The sequence below is a fragment of the Panicum virgatum genome, chromosome 3N (genome assembly GCF_016808335.1).
Source record: "Panicum virgatum strain AP13 chromosome 3N, P.virgatum_v5, whole genome shotgun sequence".
Lineage (NCBI taxonomy): Eukaryota > Viridiplantae > Streptophyta > Magnoliopsida > Poales > Poaceae > Panicum > Panicum virgatum.
Genome location: NC_053147.1, coordinates 32,621,105 through 32,641,206, shown reverse-complemented (window position 1 = coordinate 32,641,206; position 20,102 = coordinate 32,621,105). Strand labels below are relative to the sequence as shown.

At 44.1% G+C, this 20,102-nt stretch overlaps 1 long non-coding RNA gene, 1 other non-coding gene and 1 pseudogene across 2 annotated transcripts; 1 reads left to right on the top strand and 2 right to left on the bottom strand.

The window, feature by feature from the left end:
• Positions 1–509: 509 nt before the first annotated feature.
• On the top strand, positions 510–613 carry LOC120668206. Its single transcript, XR_005672304.1, has one exon. It is a non-coding gene; the product is annotated as a small nucleolar RNA R71 (small nucleolar RNA).
• Positions 614–13,074: 12,461 nt separating this feature from the next.
• LOC120665737 lies at positions 13,075–14,097 on the bottom strand. Its single transcript, XR_005671301.1, has 2 exons — positions 14,008–14,097; positions 13,075–13,681 (listed from the first exon to the last, which is right to left on the bottom strand). It is a non-coding gene; the product is annotated as an uncharacterized LOC120665737 (long non-coding RNA).
• A 1,220-nt stretch (positions 14,098–15,317) lies between these two features.
• Positions 15,318–19,849, bottom strand: LOC120665736 (annotated as a pseudogene).
• Between the last annotated feature and the right edge of the window lie 253 nt (positions 19,850–20,102).

Genomic DNA, 20,102 nt, shown 5'->3' with positions numbered 1-20,102 from the left:
CTCTCAAGGAACATTAGTTCAAATTGAAATTAGAATTGGAATTGGAGTTGAAATTGTAACTTCCATGAAATGGTGGACGTGGCTGGTTCCACCCCTGGCCTCCTTGTTGTGGACGACACCCGTTATTGTCGTTGAGGTAGGCGGCATCTTCACGGGTCTCGGGGCAACCATTCTCTGGGTGTCTTTCATTGCCACAGACTTCGCATGTAAAGTGCGTACCCATGGCATAAACAGGAGCTTGGATCTGTTCTCTACTCCCTTCATCCATCTTCTTAATGAGTTCCAGCTTGGCGGCAATTATATCTGTCTCCTTGATGGTATGCATTCCCTTTGTCCGGGGTTGGAGTCTTTCTTTGCTCCGCCCCATATTGGAGACAATCTTCTCGACCAATGCTTTGGCTTTGGTGATCGTGAGGTCAAGAAAGGCTCCTCCAGCAGCAACATCAATATAGGCTCTTGATGTCGTTGTTAGCCCATTGTAGAAGCTTTGGAGGATGAGCCATTCATCCATTCCATAATGGGGACATGCTATGATGTACTCCTGCAGTCTTTCCCAAGCTTCCAGGATAGATTCCGTCCCTGTCTGCTGGAAACTTGAAATCTTCCCGCGTATGGCATTTGTTTTGGCCAATGGGAAGAACTTTGCGAGGAATGCCTTAGCAATTTTCCTAGATGTTGATGTCCCTTTCCTTGTAAAACCAATGTTTCACCTTTTCCAGCAAGGAGAAGGGAAACATACGAAGCTTGACTGCATCGGCAGCAACGCCTTGTATCACTACGGTGTTGCAAAGCTCCGAAAGTTCAACAGATGTGCATTGACATCCTCATTTGGCATGCCACAGAATGAGCTAGTCTGCACCATGTTGATGAGGCTGGACTTGAGCTCAAAATTCACATCCCCAACATTGACACTGGGTCCGGTAGCCACATTGGTGGTGGAGGGGACGGAGAACTCCGGAGAGTCTTCTCAACCATAACCTCAGGAACAAGTGGTGCTTTTGAACTGGGTTTCTTTACCGGGAGAATAGCTGGAGGAGGGACGATGCTGGGTTGTGACCTTCTCACTATCTTTTCTGGATTTTCTGTGTAGTTTTCCGGCAGGGAGAAACTGGTCATACACTACCCCTGTTTTCTTCCAAATAAAAACGATGGAAGAAAACATAAAGTGACATTAACCTGAAAGAGTAGTGTTTATATCTTAAGTACGAGACCTAGATTAATACTACTAAAGCATATTTTTTTTCACATGCCATCCCTGGCAACGGTGCCAGAAATGCTTGTTGACATTTATTAGCGTAATCACTAAGAACGGGGTGCTAGACCCATCCCAGGCGACGGTGCCAAGAAATGCCTATGGGTATAACTTAACGATTACAGAATGGATCCGCAAGCGCACGGATATGCCATTGTAGCATTTCATCTGGTGAATATTCGGGTGTCATTATTTTTCTTTTCCCCCAAAGGATGGCATTGGCAAGGGTATTGTACTTAGTAATAATCATGACATCGTTCCTTAAGTAATAGGCATAACACTGACAGGGGTAAGCCATGATAAAGAGATAAACAAGGTAATGTGACACAAACACACAACCAACTCTCAAGGAATAAAAGAGAGAAAGAACAAAAGAAAGAACTAAACTACGCTATGTCAAGTTAGCTAGAGCTTAGGTTCGGCTAGAGGGTCCTGGTGCATCTGTTCAAAGCAAAGGTTATGCTAGCACATGGTTAGGGCTGCAGGTGCCAGGAAAGTGGGATACTGGGGAGAATGTCTGTAACACCCCAGGTGTTAATTACCTGTAATTAGGATTAATCATGTGTTTGACATCATCATTAGCGTTAATCGTGCTTGTAAAAAATTGTGGATTAAATTTTTGCTAGCTTGTTAACACATGAAATGATGGCTAATTTTCAAATTCAATTAAACATTCTTTAAAAATAACTTTTAAATTCTTGCTCAAATAAACTTTTGCCTAAAAACAAAGTTGTAGAGTTTGGATTGGGAAAAACTTTCGTGTTTATGGTTTTTCAAGTTCACAAAATTTGAAGAAAACTTTTAATATTGCTTTGAATAGGACATTAATGCTTTGATTTCAAAATTTTAAATTTTAAACCATGATTTATTGTTCAAATGAAGTTTTGCCTAAAACAAAATTTGGAGGAAATCAAATTTTGAATAACTTTCATTCTTGGAATTTTTCGAGTTTCAATGTAAAATTTTGAGAAAACATTAGTTTACCGATGGGTCCCTGAGATTTTGTTAATTACATTTCAGCTCTGGACCCCTCCTTTCTCTTCCTCCTCTGCTCACGCTGTTCGTCGCCGTCCCGCCACCTCGGCGTCGGGGCCATCACGCCGGCGCCGCCACTGGCTGACACGCATCGCGCCTCGACCGAAACCGCCTCGCACGCCCCTGGGTTGCCCTGGAACCACCCCACTGGCGCTGCCGAACTCGCCACGCGCCTCCTCTAGTGACCGTCATCTCGACGTCTGTGCCACACGTCGCTCGTCGAGCCATCTCGCCGCCGCTCAAGTCACCTATGAAGCCAAGTTCGACTTCTTCTTCCCCTCGCACCCTCACTCCCTAGAACCCCAAGCCGAGGCCCCTGCTCGCGCACTCAGCATCGCCGCTGCTGCCATTGGCGCCGCCCACTCCGGGCCGCACGCCGAGCTCCTCACTCCGCCCCTTCTCACCCCGAGCGGACCCCAAAATTGGCTTCTCCACCTTCCCTGGAACTTTCCTAGCCCGGCCGCCACTCCAAATCGCCGCCGCGCGCCATCAATGCCGCCGCCCCCTGCTCGCCGTGGAGCTCCACCCTCCGCCCTCTCCCTGGCCAAGCCGACCCACCCACGGGCTCCCCCACGCGCCGGTGAAGCTCCCGGACCCAACTGCCCCACCCCCAACGCCGCCGGAGCGCCGCCACCGCGGAGCAGAGCTCCCGCCGCCGCACCTTCCGCGGCGAGCCCGCCTCCGGTCGTCCTAGCCCGCGCCGAGTGCACCCAAAGGTAGTCCATAACCCTCTTTTGCTCCTCCGCCCCGGGCCCTCACCGCCGCCCTCCCTGCGCCCCTCCCCTGTTTTTGCCGGCCAAGGGCCGATTTGCAAGGCCCCAATTAAATCTAGGGGGTTTTCTGCAAAACCAAGGACCCAAACGTAATATCTAGTTTTGTTCTTTTTTGTTATTTTTGGCTGAAAACTTTTTAAATTCCTAGAAAAATGTAGAAAAATCCTAAAATAGCAAATAAATACTTTTTGGAATCCTTATCAAAATCTCTACAATCTGGAACCATAATATGACATGTCTTAGTTAGAATTTTTTTTTTGCTACAAAAATAGATTTATGTTTAATAGTACATAAAAGACTAGTTGTTCTTACTTTTTTAATAACTGATGTTTGAAACCAAGTCATGCTATGAAATTTTTATGGTAGAATGTACATGTGATTCTAGTGTTACTATAAAAATTACATGGTCTCTTCATGTTTAGCTATAATTTTAATTAAATCTTGATATATGTCTAGAAAAGGAATCTTAATTCTCATGCTTGCTGTGTAGCTCTTTTAATTCTGAAACTTTTACCACAAGCTCATCTTAAGGAATCCAATCTTTAGCTAAAATATCATTACCAGCACTCACATTTCCTAGCCTGGAGAATTTTTTTTCGGTAGGAATGCTTTTTATGTGCTAATATAAAAGAAAAGCAATGCACCCAGCTCTTTTATGAGTTAGTATAGATAAAATTTCTACTCTATAAATGACTACCCACCAGAATGAAAAATAAAGTAGTAGCACCATCCAGCTTGAGTTTGGTTGATCTACATCTATGTCAAGAAATAAATGCATTATTTTTGTCTCATACATATGCATTCATATAGAGCCGACGAACCTACCAGACGAAACGTACAAGTTGGTGTCTGAAGCCGAAGCAGGCCCCGGAGAAGCTCAAGTGAACTTTGCAGACACCGTTGAGAATCCGAACCCGACTCTAGAAGCCTCTAAGTGACACTGACCTAGTGTTAATTCCAGGCAAGCCCCGGAGCATAACCTCTAATTTGAGTATTCAATGTTTATTTAAGTATTTGTGCGTTTACGTTTTTAGGAGTTGTATGGAACCCTAGTATGCATGTTTCTCCATAGGTACCTATGAGTCTATACTAGTATACAGGTGTCGTTAGTATTGCCATGCTTAACTAGGATCCGGTAGAAGTCGAGTGATTGTTGTCACTCGCGAGCTATAGTTTTTGTTATTTATGGAAAAGTGGCTTGAGAATGAATTTGTGAGGAAAGAAAAAATAGAGACCGGGCGGAGAGGAATTGGATTACGGATATGGAATGTTTGGAAAGTGGACCTCCGCCTGTGTCGATTGAGGACCGTACCGTTGTTGGCCCTGACGACCGAGGACTGAATAGTAGTAACCACATACCGGAAGTAGGAGGTAGTCGAAACCGGTAAACTGTGTACCACTTTACAACGATACTCTGAATCCCGTCCTGCTACGCTGGGCGTGGGATGATGGCGGGTGTTGGATTGGATGTCGCTTCCGGGTTCTCCGGGAGTTCACCGTGAGGTGCCCTTCACCTGGGTTTTAGCAGGCGTGGTTCAGATGTCGTGGTAATGATGGAAACAGCTGACGCGTGTGGCCCGGCGTGTTTGCATGTGTCGTGTGAGTTAGGTCCACCTTGCAAGGTTAAATCGGATCGATTCGCCGTGACTCGCGGATATGAGAGCCTTGGTCACTGCGTCACATCGTAGTAAAGAAGTGGAATAAGAATTGAAAGACGAGGATGGAATATATGTTTATGATACTCTTGGAAAATATAATGTGATATACCATGTTTGCTCTAGATGTTTATGCAAACCTAGTTGATATGTGTACATTAAACTTGAGCTAAAATATTGAAAAGCAAGGATCCACCATTAGTAGCTTTTGAGCAAAATAACTCCAGTGCCAAAAAGCTTTGCATATCTAGGAGTCGGCTAAGTATATACCACTAGTCGGGTAAGCCTTGCTGAGTATTAGTAGACTCAGGGTTTGTTGTTATCCTGTTTTCAGGTAGCTGCTGCTGGTTGGAGCTAACCAGGATTCACATCGGTGGGCTCGATGTGACGTCCTCACGTCATCGTAGTTATTGTTGTTTTTCTAAACTAAACTTCTATTTCAATTCCGCTGCATTTTAAACTCTGATATTTTAGATAAACTCATTTTATTAAGATCTATTTTGTAATTTAAATTTGAGAAACTTCTGTTTGCATGTAATCATCTGTGCTCGCCTTCGGGTGAGACTTCCGGTGTTTTCGATCCTAAGCCCAGCAGGTTGCCGGATTACACCGTTTTAAGTGCGCGGTGGCTTGATTAATACTTAAACTGATAGTTAGCGCACTTAAGCCGGTTTAATTTGGGCGGTTCTGTTACAGCTGGTATCAGAGCCGAAACGCACTGGGGATGATTACTTGTATGCTTAATTAAGTTCAAAACTAACTTTTTGGCTTGCAAAATGTTGGTTTCGAAAACTTGACGCTAGTTGCGCTAAGGAATAAGATAGATAGCTCGTATGCCATATCTAGGTTTTATTAGCTATGGTGGCATCTAAGTATCTATTTTATTCCGGCACTTCCAGCATTTACTTTTTGTTAAACCTTACTTTTGTGCACAACTGTTATTCTGTAACGACACACCTACGCTGAGGTAAGCTAGGTGAGCATTCTTGGTAGTCCTTTAGAATAGCTCACGTGTTTCATACGTGTGCGGGTCCCGTATGATGAGCATACGAGGAGATGATAAGGTTCAATTCAAATGAGCCTGTCGCTATCTGCCGCCTGATATGGAGTGTGGATTTCCCACCGTATGATTGTAATCACGGCCATCTCGTAAGGCAATGTTATGAGGTGAAGACCTGTTATGTGGTTAGACATAACCGTGTACCTTGGGACACGTGTACGCTTGGGTGTCCCGTAAGGCGATTTGTACGGGAAGTGAATACGTTGCCCCGGTAACGTATGAAGCGCTGCCCATTCAGCGTCGAACGTTTGGGTGCCATCTCTATAGTGGATGGTAATGTATGTGTGAATATGTGGGAAACTGCATATGCGTTACCTGTGTGGCGTAGGACACATGGGGGCCATTCGTGTGTGCTGGCACGAAGGGTCCAGAAATGGATTTATATATCTCTTTATATCTTGTGTTTGTCTGCAGGTACGCTAACCACGTTACGTAAGCTTTGAACGTAAGAACGACTAGTATATATAGGGAGAGTACGTATTGTGCCACCGGTTGTCCCCGTATGCCTAGTTATTGGCAATTGTTTCATGAGGAACGATAGAACGTGCATGCATCATAACATATCTTGAGTTTGTTTGATTGTCATGCGTGTTGCGTCGGTTTACCAAAATGTGTTGCTTGTACCTAATTCTCCACCTAGACTTTGTGTTGTTAGTAGTAAGACCCAGGCAATCTGCTAGTCTGACCTTGGTTGAGAAGATCTTCCTCAGTGACTTTGGATCATGTGAGAACCTTTCCAGTAAATCTTAGCTGGTCATTCTAATCAACCTCTTGATCCATGTCTTGGACCTATTCCAACAAAACCACTGTTACTTTTTGTGGCTAAGCCTTGAATTTGCCAACAAAGTCCTTCAATCTATCGTTCAATGACCGGCCTATCATTGATGTCGTAATCTATATTGTTGGCTATTTTGATTCTAACACCTGAACCTTGTACCTTCATTCTTGCTCAGTTAGTTTTGGATAACTTAAAAAAGGTTCATGTCAATAATAATTTGTTATATACAGTCATCATTGCAATAGCCATGCATCACATCATTTCATGTCAACGCTCAGTGCATGGTGTTGCATCGTCATTGGGAATCTGTAGACTGACTAACAGGTATGTGTCTGAGTATAACATAGTGAGTTGTTTTCGGTTCCCTTTAACCTCTCTTGTCGTGGCTGGCACTATTGGGTTGCTGCTCTTGATTTCTTTTGTGGTGATGTTTAGTCATGTGACCATGATGCCGCGACGGAACCTAGGGCTTCATGTGTGCTGCAGCCACATGATTTAGCCACTAGGAGCGCGCTGGTGTCTCGGTATATGTGACATACCTCACCTCAATCCCTTCTTGTGCAACCCTTACTAGTGTCTTAACTTCTAATCCTTACTCAAGAATATAGGGTTAACGCGAGGTTAGTCGCGAGGGAATGGTCATAAGGCACGTGTTGCATGTGTGCATCATCAACTCATATGTGTATGCATCATGATCTATACATCTCTTTATGTGCATACAACAAAGAGCATTGCCATCCTTGCATCATGGTGTATGCTTCATGGCAATTTCATCGTATCACATGCACCATTTCATTTGTGCATGGAACATCCCATTGTTGCATTGCACCACCATTGCAATCATACATTTCATGGGTGCATCATTATCATGGTTATCGAGCATTTACACTCTGAGTTGGAATATTTTGTTATCATTCCTTGATTGCATTGGCATAAATAAAAATGTTTTACAACTACCATCGTGCAACTACTTCAAGTAATAAATCCTGAGCAAGGATGTTCCAAAAGCTTCTTCTAAATCATTCTTCCTTACTATCCTTACTTGCTATCCGTAAGCTTTATGATGAATCTCACCGACATTTGTTTTTCCTCATGTTCTGATCTCAGCTCTGTGAGCTTGATCACCTTGTCTCATCATCATTCTTTGTGTTGTTTGATCTTTTCTTCTTGATCGGAAAACCTTACATCACTCAGTTATCCAATCTAGTTCAAGGGTCGTGTACAAATCGAGATCGGTGTTTTCTTGAAAGTATCGTCGTCATCGGAAGGCATCCCCAGCTGCATGCAAAGAGGAAGTTCCTTTCAGCTTAGTATGAAATCCTGGTTTTGGACTGCATGCGTAACCTTGAGTTCCCTAAACCATCTTGCTTAAGTTGGAGCTAGAAGCTCTGGTATGCAGCGCTAGTTACTGTTGTTTGTGTGTATATTGTTTATGTGAGCCCTCCTGAAATAGAAGTTATCGCACTGCTAAAGATGTCTCCAACTTTACTCTGTTCCTTAGGTGAGTAATGGAGTATGCAGCCGGAAGCAGTAGGAAGGGCCCCGACCAAGGGCACATCAACCTTCTACCCTCCAACGTCGTGATAACCGAAGCACCAATGCGGCAATTTGAGCCTTGCCACTATTGTAAGATGTACGGCCGCCCCTGTCTGCGAAGCAGCTCCAAAGAAAAGAAAAGTGAGCACAGCGAAGTACTTGAAGAATATACTAACCTCAGACCGGAAATAAATTGGAAGCAAGAAGAGACGCAGAATGTTTACTCGGACTCCTTAATGCCACCATCGCGACTTCCAATGGGACTTAAAGATCACCAGGTAGATTGTCAGACTCCCAAGCTCGGCGCAGGCAGCATAGACTTGAGTGGATGGGAAATTACATGCACAGAATTCTTTCCACGTGGTAGAAGGCAAGTTAGCAATACTACTGATGTTGGCCCAGCTATAAGAGCAAGAACACGTTCACCGGTTCGGAGTTCAATGAGGTCAAAGAAGAAATGTCGCTGCACCGGTTGCCAACCTTGTTTCAAGTGTGGTGAATACGGCCATTTTATCCGAGATTGCCGTTCATCCACTTGGAAAGATCCACCGAATTTGGTTAGCACCTCTAATAATCTGAACTGGACCAAGATGCTATCCGATGTTCGTATGTCGGAAGGCGACTGAAGCAATCTACTTCAGATGTTAGCTGCACAGTACGAACCATCTACACAAGGTCAGAGGTTAAATAAGCAATGCGACCGAGAAAAGTCCTGTACGTGGTATCTTCAGGAAGGGATGGTTCACGCTGAATGTGCTAACCCCAAGAAAGATTCTGAAGGTAATTTAGTTTGAGAAAGGTAATTTCAAGATAGTGTTAATATCCTTGGTTAACGAGCATCTTCCCTCCTTATCTGTCACTTACGCACGTGAATCTTGGGACGAGATTCTTTTAAGGGGTAGGGTTGTAACACCCCAGGTGTTAATTACCTGTAATTAGGATTAATCATGTGTTTGACATCATCATTAGCGTTAATCGTGCTTGTAAAAAAATTGTGAATTAATTTTTTTGCTAGCTTGTTAACACATGAAATGATGGCTAATTTTCAAATTCAATGAAATATTCTTTAAAAATAACTTTTAAATTCTTGCTCAAATAAACTTTTGCCTAAAAACAAAGTTGTAAAGTTTGGATTGGGAAAAACTTTCGTGTTTATGGTTTTTCAAGTTCAGCACAAAATTTGAAGAAAACTTTTAATATTGCTTTGAATAGGACATCAATGCTTTGGTTTCAAAATTTCAAATTTAAAACCATGATTTATTGTTCAAATGAAGTTTTGCCTAAAACAAAATTTAAAGGAAATCAAATTTTGAATAACTTCATTCTTTGAATTTTTCGACTTTCAATGTAAAATTTTGAGAAAACTTTAGTTTACCGATGGGTCCCTGAGATTTTGTTAATTACATTTCAACTCTGGACCCCTCCTTTCTCTTCCTCCTCTGCTCACGCCGTTCGTCGCTGTCCCGCCACCTCGGCGTCGGAGCCGTCACGCCGGCGCCGCCACTGGCTGCCACGTGTCGCGCCTCGACCGAAACCACCTCGCACGCCCCTGGGTTACCCTGGAACCACCCCGCTGGCGCTGCCGAACTCGCCACGCGCCTCCTCCAGTGACCGTCGTCTCGACGTCTGTGCCACGCGTCGCTCGTCGAGCCATCTCGCCGCCGCTCAAGTCGTCTACGAAGCCAAGTTCGACTTCTTCTTCCCCTCACTCCCTCACTCCCCAGAACCCCAAGCCGAGGCCCCTCCTCGCGCACTCAGCATCGCCGCCGCTGCCATTGGCGCCGCCCACTCCGGGCCACACGTCGAGCTCCTCACTCCGCCCCTTCTCAACCAGAGCCCGCCCCAAAATTGGCTTCTCCACCTCCCCTGGAACTTTCCTAGCCCGGCCGCCCCACCAAATCGCCGCCAGCGAGGCGCCGCCGCATGCCATCAGTGCTGCCGCCCCCTGCTCGCCGTGGAGCTCCACCCTCCGCCCTCTCCCTGGCCAAGCCGACCCACCCACGGGCTCCCCCACGCGCCGGTGAAGCTCCCGGACCCAACTGCCCCACCCCAACGCCGCCGGAGCGCCGCCACCGCGGAGCAGAGCTCCCGCCGGCGCCCCTTCCGTGGCGAGCTCGCCTCCGGTCGTCCTAGCCCGCGCCGAGTGCACCCAGAGGTAGTCCACGACCCCCTTTTGCTCCTCCGCACAGGGCCCTCGCCGCCGGCGAGCTCCCTCGCCGGGGAATGGCGGCGCCGCCCTCCCTGCGCCCCTCCCCTGTTTTGGCCGGCCAAGGGCCGATTTGCAAGGCCCCAATTAAATCTAGGGGGTTTTCTGCAAAACCAAGGACCCAAATGTAATATCTAGTTTTGTTCTTTTTTGTTATTTTTGGCTGAAAACTTTGTAAATTCTTAGAAAAATGTAGAAAAATCCTAAAATAGCAAATAAATACTTTTGGAATCCTTATCAAAATCTCTACAATCTGGAACCATAATATGACATGTCTTAGTTAGAATTTTTTTTTGCTACAAAAATAGATTTATGTTTAATAGTACATAAAAGATTAGTTGTTCTTACCTTTTTAATAACTGATGTTTGAAACCAAGTCATGCTATGAAATTTTTATGGTAGAATGTACATGTGATTCTAGTGTTACTACAAAAATTACATTGTCTCTTCATGTTTAGCTATAATTTTAATTAAATCTTGATATATGTCTAGAAAAGGAATCTTAATTCTCATGCTTGCTGTGTAGCTCTTTTAATTCTGAAACTTTTACCACAAGCTCATCTTAAGGAATCCAATCTTTAGCTAAAATATTATTACCAGCACTCACATTTCCTAGCCTGGAGAATTTTTTTTTCGGTAGGAATGCTTTTTATGTGCTAATATAAAAGAAAAGCAACGCACCCAGCTCTTTTATGAGTTAGTATAGATAAAATTTCTACTCTATAAATGACTGCCCATCAGAATGAAAAATAAAGTAGTAGCACCATCCAGATTGAGTTTGGTTGATCTACATCTATGTCAAGAAATAAATGCATTATTTTCGTCTCATACATATGCATTCATATAGAGCCGACGAACCTACCAGACGAAACGTACAAGTTGGTGTCTGAAGCCGAAGCAGGCCCCGGAGAAGCTCAAGTGAACTTTGCAGACACCGTTGAGAATCCGAACCCGACTCTAGAAGCCTCTAAGTGACACTGACCTAGTGTTAATTCCAGGCAAGCCCCGGAGCATAACCTCTAATTTGAGTATTCAATGTTTATTTAAGTATTTGTGCGTTTACGTTTTTAGGAGTTGTATGGAACCCTAGTATGCATGTTTCTCCCTAGGTACCTATGAGTCTATACTAGTATACAGGTGTCGTTAGTATTGCCATGCTTAACTAGGATCCGGTAGAAGTCGAGTGATTGTTGTCACTCGCGAGCTATAGTTTTTGTTATTTATGGAAAAGTGGCTTGAGAATGAATTTGTGAGGAAAGAAAAAATGGAGACCGGGCGGAGAGGAATTGGATTACGGATATGGAATGTTTGGAAAGTGGACCTCCGCCTGTGTCGATTGAGGACCGTACCGTTGTTGGCCCTGATGACCGAGGATTGAACAGTACTAACCACATACCGGAAGTAGGAGGTAGTCGAAACTGGTAAACTGTGTACCACTTTATGACGATATTCTAAATCCCGTCCTTCTATGCTGGGCGTGGGATGATGGCGGGTGTTGGATTGGATGTCGCTTCCGGGTTCTCCGGGAGTTCATCGTGAGGGGCCCTTCACCTGGGTTTTAGCAGGCGTTGTTCAGATGTCATGGTAATGATGGAAACAGCTGATGCCTGTGTCCCGGCGTGGTTTGCATGTGTTGTGTGAGTTAGGTCCACCTTGCAAGGTTAAATCGGATCGATTCACCGTGACTCGCGGATATGAGAGCCTTGGTCACTGTGTCACATCGTAGTAAAGAAGTGGAATAAGAATTGAAAGACGAGGATGGAATATATGTTTATGATACTCTTGGAAAATATAATGTGATATACCATGTTTGCTCTAGATGTTTATGCAAACCTAATTGATATGTGTACATTAAACTTGAGCTAAAATATTGAAAGCAAAGATCCACCATTTGTAGCTTTTGAGCAAAATAACTCCAGAGCCAAAAAGCTTTGCATGTCTAGGAGTCGGCTAAGTATATACCACTAGTCGGGTAAGCCTTGTTGAGTATTAGTAGACTCAGGGTTTGTCGTTATCCTGTTTTCAGGTAGCTGCTGCTGGTTGGAGCTAACCAGGATTCACATCGGTGGGCTCGATGTGACGTCCTCACGTCATCGTAGTTATCGTTGTTTTTCTAAACTAAACTTCTATTTCAATTCCGCTGCATTTTGAACTCTGATATTTTAGATAAACTCATTTTGTTAAGCTCTATTTTGTAATTTAAATTTGAGAAACTTCTGTTTGCATGTAATCATCTGTGCTCGCCTTCGGGTAAGACTTCCGGTGTTTTCGATCCTTAGCCCAGCAGGTTGCCGGATTACACTATTTTAAGTGCGCGGTGGCTTGATTAATACTTAAAATGATAGTTAGCGCACTTAAGCCGGTTTAATTTGGGCGTTTCTGTTACAATGTCCCACATTGGAGAACATCCAATCCCGTTACATCTTTGCATAAACTCCTACACCGTATCCGAACGTTGGGGAGTGCACTAACCGCAACACAGCTGTTACGGTGGACGGACAGGGTTATCACCACCTACCGTCTGCCCTAGTCACAGCGTGGAGCACGATCATATCCGATGGATCTTGTATACCCGAGCACCACACTCATGTACAAGGTCACTATCCTAGTGTCCCCAGCACTCCCACTCTTCGGATGGACAAGTACAACACTAGAGCAAGCCCGAAAGCACAACGAACCGATATCCATACCCGGATCATCTGGCCTAACCATATCCGTCACACAACTCATGATAAACCAAAGCATGGATTGATAAACCATCGAGATAGCATAGCAAACATGATGAAACTCTATATTATGAATAGAATGCTGACAAGATGAATACAAAGGCATACTAGAGGCTGAGGATTGCTCGACAACCCCGAGGACGACTTGATTCACTGAGGAAGGGTACTAGCCTAGCTCCACTAGCATAAGTTACAAGAGCAAGGGAGAGCCTTGAGAGGTGTGGTGTAGTGTGTGTATGTGTGTGTGTGAGTGAGTGTGTGTGTGTGTGTGTGTGGAGAGCGGGTGAGCGAGGCCCTATTTATACTAGTGGAGGTCACTTCCTGCCACACGCACATATAGAGGTGATCAGGTGCCTTGCTCGTGACTCCTCCTCGAAGTGCACGTGGATGGGATCAAGGCCAGGTTCGACCAACCCCACAGGTCGGCCGCTCTCCAGGTGGCGCTTCCCCGGCTCTACCTTCCCCGGCAAGCTGACGAATGGGCGCAGGTGTTGACCAAGACGTGCATAGCTTGGCGCCCCCATTTGCTCTTCCAGGTGGGCGCTCCTTGTAAGTGGGTGACACCCGATGCGATTCTTCCGTGTGTTCTTGTGTCGTCTTCATAGTGTTTTCATCTTATTTTGCTCTTGCTCATCTGAAATGGCTAAATCTCCAAAATAACTGTAGAACTAGGTTAGTGATACAAATATGCGAGTAAGATGTATAGTTTTTCTTGATTATTGAGTATAGTTGATGGTCATATATTGCAGTTAACCACCATTAACAATACACACACCATGGCTAACAAATTGGGACATTGCTTGGAATTCATCATTAACTTAATGTATCGTCAAAATATTTGTTTTGGAAAAATAGAAATGTGCAACTATAATACCTGACATCTTACACTTAAGGAACAGTTGAAGTTTTTCTATGCTCTAGTAATGAAGCAAATCAAGAATTTAGACGGACACTACGAATTGTTTAAATCACTAGAAGAGCCTGACCACGAGGTTGTTCTCTCTGGGCTGAAGCTGAGCAGCTCGAACACCATGCATATCTGCTTCATGTACACTTGCTTCTACCATTCATTGTCTGAAACAAATGTTTACATGTTGGATACACTAATTGGAGTATCTAGTACCGATCCAATATTGCAATTCTACTTTGGTAGGAATAACGTGAGTATGAATAGAATTTAAAGCAGGTCAACTTGAGTATTTTCTATTTTTTTTTCAAAGATACACAAGTGGTTATAAACAGCATTATAAAAAAGAATGTTTTAAACAGATGTGCCCTGGAAAGTGATAGGAAGAAACCAGGAACATCAGACCATCAAATTATCCTAAACCATCTGATCCCCTTCACTTGCCTTCGAAGGTTTCGACGGAGGTCTGTTGCATCTTGAAAACCACGTAGCTAGTGCATCACCTTGGCCACCAGCTTGTCCTTCTCCGGCAAGGCTGTTCGGTCAGGCAAAATATCGAACACCTTGCATACTCTCTGAAATAAGGGCAAGAGAGCGCACGAACCTCCTAGCATATGTAGATCCTGGCGAGCTCCTCACTGGTCACCATCCGAGTAACAAGGGGAGGTGAGATCTCATCGGGAAGTGTTCATTGACGGCTGATCGGAGGCAGAGAACAATCCTACCATTGAATTTCAAGATCAAATCAACCAACTTTGCAAATATACTACGTAAATTATAAACATCAGAATGGTTTCCTACGGGTTGGCGTTGGGCAGCGGCTACAGCTACGGAATGCCAACGCAAGGAGCTTTGTGGAGCTCGGGCTACTAATCACGTGCTCACGCGCGCTTCCACGTGCCACCGCGTTCGTCAACGCTCATGAGAGCCTCCACGACAGCATCCAAACCAGGAGAGGCTAGCTTAGCTTGCCGACCTTCAAAACGCCGTCGCCCGCCGGTCGCAGCGTCGGTGGCCAAGGTCGCGCTCATGCCGACGCGAGGACAAAGAGGCAAAAAGTGCAGTAAGGAGATGTGAGTCAACGGAGGAGTTAACGAAGAGCCGATGCTGTTGCGCTCACCGTAGCACAAGCTCATGCTGTTGTTTCTCCTAGGCGTGAAGTCTCCATTGGTTGCAGTGCTCGCTCGGCGACATGCCCTCCCAATGCTCACAGCGTTCCCCAACTCGCGCAGGGCACCACATGGCGAAGGAAGTGCGGAGAGAGCTACAAGGAGCAGCAGGTTTTAAGAAACCCATTTGAGACGAATACATCTCCAGGTGGGCCGCTCGCCCCCCATTGCTTCCTAAAAAAGGACAGATTGAGGCTCCGAGAATTTTAGCACAAGCAGCTAGAAAAAAGTGATCATACATAACACATACCCATCAGTCTTGCAACGTTAATGAAAAGGGAATTTGGGATAACCAATATAATTCGAAGTTACAGCGCAATTTGATCCCTGAACCCTCTCACCCACAATTTACAAAAAGTTTAAATGAGAGCAAGGGGAGAAAATGTGATTTATGATCTGTGCTCCCTCTTCTTACGACAGATGATCCTTTGTAGATAGCAACTTCATCCTTATCCATCATGTGCTGTACAGAACACTATCAGAGTTCAATAGCTTCAACAATAACTATGGAAAGTCTTTCTGTTGCACCAAAGCCCTGGCCTTAGTGTTTCAATCTTCATTTGCACCAAAGTATCCTGGCAGACAGCAAAACCCTTTTTGCATCATCTGCATCAGGTAAACAGATAATCAGTACCTCAAGGCATAAACAAATTATAAGAGCCCTGCTATTTAGTAAACACGAGAGGTTATAATTGTATAACCAAGGGAAACCTTTGGAAGACAAAATTGCAATGCACTTCTCATTTACAACTAGGATATAGTTAAAGCTGAACATCAACACTAAGATTTAATTGGCAGTTTCATAAATGCACTCTGCAAAAAGATTATTGAATTTCTAGTTCCAGTCATATATTGGATGGGAAAGCTGGGATGACATAAAAAATTGTCTTCACTATGTTCATCACCCTACTGACTGTTGATGACAAGAACAGTTCAAAAATCAAGAATTAATTTTACCAAAGAAAGGAATTGGTGGAAGGCTACTGCAGCAGACCTGAAACACTTGCAGCAGAGATGTGATCAGGTATGTTGGCATGAGATTCCACAGATGCCTTTGCTATAGCAACCCCAATTGCGACACTCTGGATGATATCCAAGCCTCCACATAGAGCTGAAAGTACACCACCAAGCAATCACCAGCACCAGTGAGGCTGATTACTGAGGCAGATATTGCAGGTAAATGAAAAACACATGTTCTTGAAGAGGTTTCTCTGCCCAAATTAATAGGATTGTTGGATGGAAAACACCCATCCAATTTTTCAAGTAGCTGTCTGGAGAAAGGCGTCCGTTTGCACTTGCGCTTATCTTTCACAAAGTCAGTGTGCTCTTTGCAAACAATAAAAACACCATTCGAGCTGAGTGTCACGACAAGCAACTTGATTCCCTTTTCAAGAAGGAAAAACATTGCTGGTCTAAGCATTTCAAACAAATATTCTACAGCCTCTGCTTTGTCCTTGCACTCCATTTTGTGATAATTATATTTTACCGGTGGGGATAATGAATTTGCCATGGCAACAAGCTCAATCTCATTTGGGGAAGTGCAAATTATCTGAATCATCACAGAAAAATTATGAAGCGGTAAAACTTCAAATATAGTGGATATTTATAAAATATAGTTGCCCAATCCTTGACACTTACATATTCTGCAATTGGTGCAATCCTTCGACTCTTCACCACTGAGACGGGCTCAAATAACACAGGCACCCCTGATTCATATGCCACTGAGAAAAAATAGTTCAACATAATGTGGTACCATCAACCTTTTGTCCTAATAAATATAATTAAGATAAGGAAAACATACTGTGTCAACAGTTGTTAATTATGCTAAGAGATGAGCATTGCAGCATACTGAATGATACAGCAATGCAAACTACAATGTCGTAAATTCACAAATCAGGAGTGCTGAGTGGCTGAGTGCACATAATAAAAGCTGCGTATGGATTACAACAGGGCTCCATAGAAACTATCCCAGTGAATTCTGGTCTATCTAATTTACGACAACTAGCTTGTCTACAAAGTATAAAAGTTTACTGGATTATAGTCATAGAACATTAGAAAAGAAGAGTGCCGGTACTAAACATTTTCTTACCGAAAATTTGAAAATAAAGCTCATTAGGTTTATTCAATGGAACTGAAATAAATCAGGATTCAGTTGTGACTTTCCATGCCATCATCAGTAGAGAGTTTGACATGAAATTTTTAGTTCATATACTATTTCCCTACAAAATTGAAGGCGAAATAACTTACTTATGCAAGCTGCTTCAAGGGACTCGGGAGGCAAATTTGCATCAAGCATTACAAGTGGTGCATTAGAAATATGATGACAGAAGCGATATAACCAGCTCGGAGTAAGAAAACTTTCCTGCCCAAAGGGAAATGCAACAAAAAACAGCAATAGTTCATAAACAGCACTTTGACATTTTTTTCAGGTAACAGCACACATCGTGTTACAGAAATCTTACAACAGCTCCAACACTTGCAACTCCAGCAATTAATTCCCCGCTACCGTCAAATACATTTGATACTACTGGGGTTGCAACATCATGAACCTGCAGTATTCCTGTGTAATTATGAAGTTATGTCATAAAGTAGGCTTTCGTACAGAACATATCACATTAATAATGTCACCCTCTCTGGAAAAGTCCATATCATGTAGACTACAGCTAGCTACAAAGATGGGTCAAGGCCAAAAAAGGCAGGAGAACATATAATATTTAAGTTATTTATCAAGTTATCAACATACTGCCTCATCAGATAAGGTATTCCAGACATAGTGCCATTTTAGATTCCGTTTGTTGCACCAAATTATAGGCCTTCGACCAGGCATTACGAACAGTGTAACAGTAACAAAAACAATAGAAACCGTGCAGAACCAGTATCAATCCAAATTTAAGAAAAAAAAACAGAAAGAAACATTAGAACTGTGTTTTCCAAAATTATAACAAGGATGCATCTGAGTTTTGCAGTATCAAGGATTCATAACACAATGTGGCTATCTTTAAACTTACCTTCTGTACATAATCCAGCAGACCTCCAGTATTTTAAAAGGAAGTCCCCTTCAGCAGAATAAAAGAAGTATTAGGGTATACGTATATAAGTGAACAAAGCATAATACAAAGTAGGTTACTGTAAGTATATGATACTTGTTCCTCAAAAGAAAATTGCATGATACCTGCCATATCATTTCCAACAACACTAATCATGAAGGGTTGTGTCCCAAGCTTTGACATGCACTCAGCAATATTTCTTGCTACACCACCACTGACATACTTAACCTAAGAATTACAAACTCATTTTTTAAGATATGTAATTACATCTGAATATTTTTATGATTGCATAAAACTAGTATAAGCAGCCACACAGTCCAAAACTAGGTATGAACCACCTGCACAGAATATGGACTAACACATAACACTAGAACAAAAGGCATTCATATTTGTAAGAAAATTAGAAACAAATATGAAATCACTGAAAAGTAAAGGATTAAAAGAGGCAACTGAAACTTCTTACTCATAAAGTCAGAGATCAAGTTTTTATCAAGAAAACTACACAAGGACCTCATTCTAAAATGGACAAGTACCAAAACTAACAACAGGCACCAAGTTTCTCAATGATATACTAATTAGATAAGCATTAGATTGAGTAAAGATGTGGAAGCAACTGCATTTGAAACCCTAACAATGGGGCCATATACTGAGGTAACCTTACCCGTACATACTCAGAAATCAGAATTCTCCTTACTTTTTAACATGAACCTTAAACACTCAAGGAATAGTTATTGCAACAGAAAAATCGGCTAAACTCAGTACACGACATCTTGAAAGCTAGAGAGCCTGATCTAGAGTGCAAGAAGGTGGGGCCGCAAGCAACCAACACCCACACACTAATTAATTACAAACCCATTGTGAGAGCACCTAGAGGAATCAAAAAAAAAAAAACTCTACCCGGGGGGAGAAAACAGCCCCACCGTTTTTTCATTAAGAGGAAGCCACACCGGCTTACCCGGGTAGAGAAAACCCCCGAATCCTGGCCCATGCCCGAGAGGGCCAAGCCTCGCGGCGAGCACAACGAGGGGGTTTTTTTACCCCAACAACCGGAAATTCGCTTCTGATAAGCATCGAACTCAAGACCTGTTGGGGCGCGACGCTACCGGACCGGGCTAGCCAACTTGCCGCCCGGCCTTTCGCCACCTAGAGGAATCATGTCATGCATATGGTAGCACCCAACTCTGCTTCATACTCCAGAGGATCATTTATTGTCGCAATCGATCTAGTCAGGCAAAAAACCAAGCGGAGTAACGGCTATCAGCCAATCAGAAGAGAGGAGTACCATTCCAGGGACAGTCGTGCCGGGATGGGGCGGCACGGAGGGCTTGGCATGGATATCCAGCACCATCCCGCCGATGATCACCGGCCTCGGCTCCTCCTCCACCACCGCGTGCCTGCTCAACGGATTCTGGGACAAAGGAGAAAGAGATCGCCATCAGGCAAGGAAAAGAGAAATCAAGGTTGGGCGGTACTGACCTGAGTGAGAGACGAGGGAGTGTCATTAAGCTGGGTGGCACATACCGGGCGAAGGGGCGGGGGCAGAAGAAGGTGGCGGCGGACGGCCTCCATCCTCCGGTTGGCGGGCTCGGCCATGTCAGGCGGACGGCGGCGCCTTTGCGTGCGGAGCCGAAGAGAGAAATGAGGATTCCGGCTGCTGTTGGCGGCGAGCGGCGGCGCACGGGGCGGGGGTGGCTGGGTTGGATTGGGCCCTGGCAGACATGGAGGTGTATTTTTCATTTTTATATTTAAAAAAATTAAAATTTTAAAAATATATAGCCGTTCCAAGAAATTTAAAAAATAGCCCCCTGTCGCCCATGGGGAGGGCGACAGGGGCCTGTCGCCCAGGCAAGGGGCGACAGGCCTTTTTTGAAAAAAAAATTACAAACCGGTCCTCGGTCAGCGCGGCGCTGGGGGGCGGTGGCCCCTCAACGGGCGACAGGGGGGCCTGTCGCCCCCCC